The following is a 4860-nucleotide window of genomic DNA, read 5'->3' on the forward strand; positions in this document are numbered from 1 at the left end:
TCGCAGGTAGGCTCGAAGTAGGTCAAGGTGACCTGGCGCGGATGCTTGCGGGGAGGCCCAGAGCAGGTCAGGATGACCGGATGCTCGCGGGGAGACCCGGACTATGAGAGTAGTGGTCCTTCGTTAGAGGGGGGGGGGGGGAATTGTTGAGTTTCAATCAAAGTCCCACATTAGAAAGATTTGGAAAAGATCATGGGGTTAAAAGGATGCATGATATATCCATTGGTATGAGGCCTTTTGGGTAGAGCCCAAGAGCAAAGCCATGAGGGTCTAAGCCCAAAGTGGACAATATCATGCCATTGTGGAGATATGTGGATATCCTTTGGGCGCATATCTCCACAATGTGGAGTAGGCAAGTCGCCGAACCACGGTAACTCTTTTCTTTTCTCTTATTCTTCTTCTTCCTAGTGTTTGCTCTCCTTCTTGTGCGTCTTTGTCTTGTTGTTCCGCGCGATCTCTTTTTCTCTCTTCCTCTTCTTCCGTGGTTTAGAGGTTGAGAGGTATTGCCCTCTCTTTACGCAATAAATGGTATCAGAGCCATGGTACGAACCAGATGCCATGTGGGACGACCTTAAACGCAGTTGAGGGTGGGGCCGGAGTATGTCAGGGTGACCGGATGTTCGTGGGAGGCCTGGAGCAAGGTCAGGGTGATCAGATACTTGTACGGAAGCAAGTAGGTCAGGGGTGACCAGATGCTCGCAGGGAGGCTCGAAGCAAGTCAAGGTAACCAAATACTCACACGGGAGCAGGTCAGGGTGACCAGGTACTTGCGGTGAGGCGAGTAGGTCAAGGTGGCCTGATGCTCGCAGGTAGGCCCCGAGTAGGTCAAGGTGACCGAGCGCAGATGCTGGCGGGGAGACCCGGAGCAGGTCAAGGTGACTGAATACTTGCAGGGGGCAAGTAGGTCAGGGGTGATCGGATGCTCACGGGGAGGCCCGAAGCATGTCAGGATGACCGAATACCTGCGGGAGGCGGGGGCCTGGAGCAGGTCAGGGTGACCGGGTACTTGCGGTGAGGCGAGTAGGTCAAGGTGGTCGGATGCTCGCAGGTAGGTCCGAAGTAGATCAAGGTAACCGGGCGCGGATGCTTGCGGGGAGGCCCAGAGCAGGTCAGGATGACCGGATGCTCGCGGGGAGGCCCGGACTATGAGAGCAATTGTGGTCCTTCGTTTGAGGGGAGGATTATTGGGTTCCAATCAAAGTCCCACATTGGAAAGGTTTTGTAAAGATCATGAGATTAAAAGGATGCATGATATCTCCATTGTCATGAGGTCTTTTGGGTAGAGTCCAAGAGCAAAGCCATGAGGGCCTAGGCCCAAAGTGGACAATATCATGCCATTGTAGAGATATGTGGACATCCTTTGGTCGCAACACTAATAAATTGTAGTTGGTGCAACAACAAATTGACTAACCACATGAACAAAATAGGCAATATCTAGACGAGTCACGGTGAGATAAACCAAACTTTCAACGATAGTTATGTACAAACTAGGATCGAGCAAAGGTGAGTCATCAGATGGAGAATATCAAATATTAGTCTCAATAGGAGTATCAATGAATCTATTATTAGTAAGATGAGCACACTCAAACAGGTCAGATATATATACTTTAACTGAGATAAAATATAATATTTCAGGGAATAAGCAACCTCAATGCCCAGAAAGTAACGTAGTATACCCAAGTATTTCATAGCAAAATAAAGAGTCAACTCAGACTTCAAGGAAACAATTCCATCAGAATTATCACTAGTAATAATCACGCCATCAACATATAATGATAAAAGAATACGACCTACACTCGTACATCTGACAAACAATGATGAATCATGATTACTATGATGAAAATCAAGCGAAGCAATCGTTGTAAAGAACTTCTCAAACCAAACATGAGGTTTATGAAGCCTACAAACTTCACCATGTTGGCATTAAATACCAGGAGGAGGTGTTATATAAACTTCTTCATGAAGATCACCATTTAGAAATACATTCTTGACATTCATTTAAGATATTCTCCATCGACAAAAAGAAGAAACAACAATCAGAGTACGAACAATCATTATTTTTGTAACAGGAGTAAATATTTCCTTATAATCCATGTCATACTCCTAAGAATAACCTTTAGTAACAAGACGAGTTTTGTATCATTTGATAGATTTATCATATTTAGTTTTGATCTTATGTACCCAATGAGAACTAATAGTGTGTTTTCCTAATGGTAACGGAGCCAAATCTCACTATATCAAAGTAGATTACAAGCAACTTATCTATAGGATACGAGCTCCGAAAGATATTGAATAGATACAACAAATAAAGCAAAATAACGAGAATAATAAGAATAAGCAAAATCTGATAGTTTAGTAGACTTACGAACACGAGTAAATTAACGACGGTGGAGAGAAGGATCATCCACAATCTTAGGAGATGAGGAGGAGCATGTGGAGTAGGTATCTTGGGAATCAAAGTACCAGATATAGTTGAGCTACCAGTAGGAGCTATGAGTGAAGCTTCCTCAGTGTCAGTATTGCAAGGATCAATGCAAAGCAGATCTGACTTTGTCATATTATGCGAAGTAGTTGGAATAGAAAAAAAATGGAATATGTTTAAGAAACATAACATGACGAGAGACATATAAATTTTAACAAACGGGATAAAAGTAATAATATCTTTTTTAACTAATACCATAACTCAAAAAGACACAAAGAACAGACCGAGAGACTAATTACTTATGCTCGACATGTAGATGAAGAACAAAACAAGTACAACAAAAACCACACAAAGAGGAATAGAGAAGATCATGGCCATATAATTTTTCAAAAGGTAACAAGTTTGAACTGTGTGAGGTTGGAATTATATTAATCATGCGAACATCGATAAGGATTGCTTCCCCTCAAAAGATATTAGGAACACTGACAAACAATAAAAATGAACGGGTTGTTTCAACAAGATGCCTATATTTTCATTCAACCACACCATTTTGTTCAAAAGTATCTGTACACGTGGTTTGATGAATAATGCCATTAGAAGCAAATAACTGTGAAAAATAATTCGAAGTGTATTCACCCCTCAAATCATAAGAAAAACACTTTATGACACTAAATGTTGAGTTTTCACAAGAGCTCTGAAGTTGTTGAAAATGGTAAAATAATTATGTGTTTCATAGCATAGACCCAAGAGTAATGAGTGCAATCATCAATAAACAAAACATAATACCTTGACCCTCTTTTGTAGAAATATGAGAGAGTCCTCATACATTAGAATTGATAAGATCAGATGGAGCAGAAAAAAAAGAAATTTTTAGAAAATGGTAAGGTAGAAAATTTGACCAGTTTACAACTACTATAATCAGAAATATCAAAATTTTTTAAAGGTCCTAATATTCTTATAGAAATTGAAAATTATAAATGAGACGTTGAAACATGACCTAAGTAAGAGTGTCACAAATAATAATAAAAGATGAACGACTTAAATGAAAAGATAATAAGCCTACACTCAAATCCACATCTTATGGTCCCACTAAATGATGAATCTATCAATGAGTATGAACTACATACAAAAGTTGCCCTTGGATGGCTAGTAATGAGAGAGGATGAGAAATAGCAAAGTGCAGTTTAGTCGGAGGATAAACTGGACACGAAGGCATTTTATCAATACACATTTTCCCTTTAACTTGACTTATTGGACGGAAAAATTAAACACTGCAAGCTAAATTGATGAGTTCACGAGAGATTATTTTTAAATATTTAAATTTTACGATCCAATTTATCTTAACTTTACCTCGATGATAAATTTAGAAATGCAAATAACAGTACAAACCCTCTTTAAATTTTAAACCCTGAATGCATCGTAGCCCGGGACAAACTCTCGTGATCACAATATTATTCGGGAATAAAATTGACCGTAAGTTATGAACGGACCGACCCATTTAGATTTATTGAATATGCAAAGACACATAACAAAAAGCAAAATTTATTTTTTAAAATATTTCTTTATCCAACCCACCTCATCTAATTTGTTTCGGCCTAATCAAACATTTATACATAGTTAAAATAATTTCATTCTCAATTTTTTTTTAAATAATCATTAGGGGAAAAAACTAAAAGATAGATAAATAAAAAAAATCACAAAGCACCTTTAAATATCAAAATCATCAAAATAATACCCTTTGTTTTTCAAAATGTTAAAATAACACTCAATGTATTTTTCTTTCTAAAAGTTCTTTTATTTTAACAAGTAACTACAACATCATGGTAAAATAAATTAGTTTAACTTACTAAAAAAATACTATATTTATACTATTTTTTTAATATACAAGTGTTAAACTCAAACCTTAATTAGATCATCAATTTTTAAGATCGATCCCGACCATTATACTCATATACATTCATACACTAAGCTTTGAGGACAGCCATCATTAAACAAATGTCATAGCAATTGGTTGTTACAATTATAGCAGTATTTACTGGTTACTATCTAATTAATGATTTCTACAATAATTTTATTTTTTTCTAGAATGATTCTAGTTAAATTTAAATAATATTAATGAAGTTGATAAATAATTTTTATATAAAAATATTTTATGAATAATATTTTTAATAATTAAATTTTAAAAATAATTTATTTATACACATAACAATTATGATGTAGCTACTCTTTATTTTAGTCTTACTCCACGACAGCTGAAATAATGCAGGGGGTTCGATTTTGATAATTAAAAACGTTTTTTAAAGTATTATTTTTCCCATAAAACATATTTGGTAAGTATATTGATAATAACGAACTTTAAGGGGGCAAATGAGAAAATTTACAAATAATCGAGTGGGATGTTTTTTCTCGTGGGGAATACGAAAATGGCGTAGAATTAT

This window comes from Zingiber officinale, chromosome 5B (genome assembly GCF_018446385.1).
Source record: "Zingiber officinale cultivar Zhangliang chromosome 5B, Zo_v1.1, whole genome shotgun sequence".
In the NCBI taxonomy this organism is placed as follows: domain Eukaryota; kingdom Viridiplantae; phylum Streptophyta; class Magnoliopsida; order Zingiberales; family Zingiberaceae; genus Zingiber; species Zingiber officinale.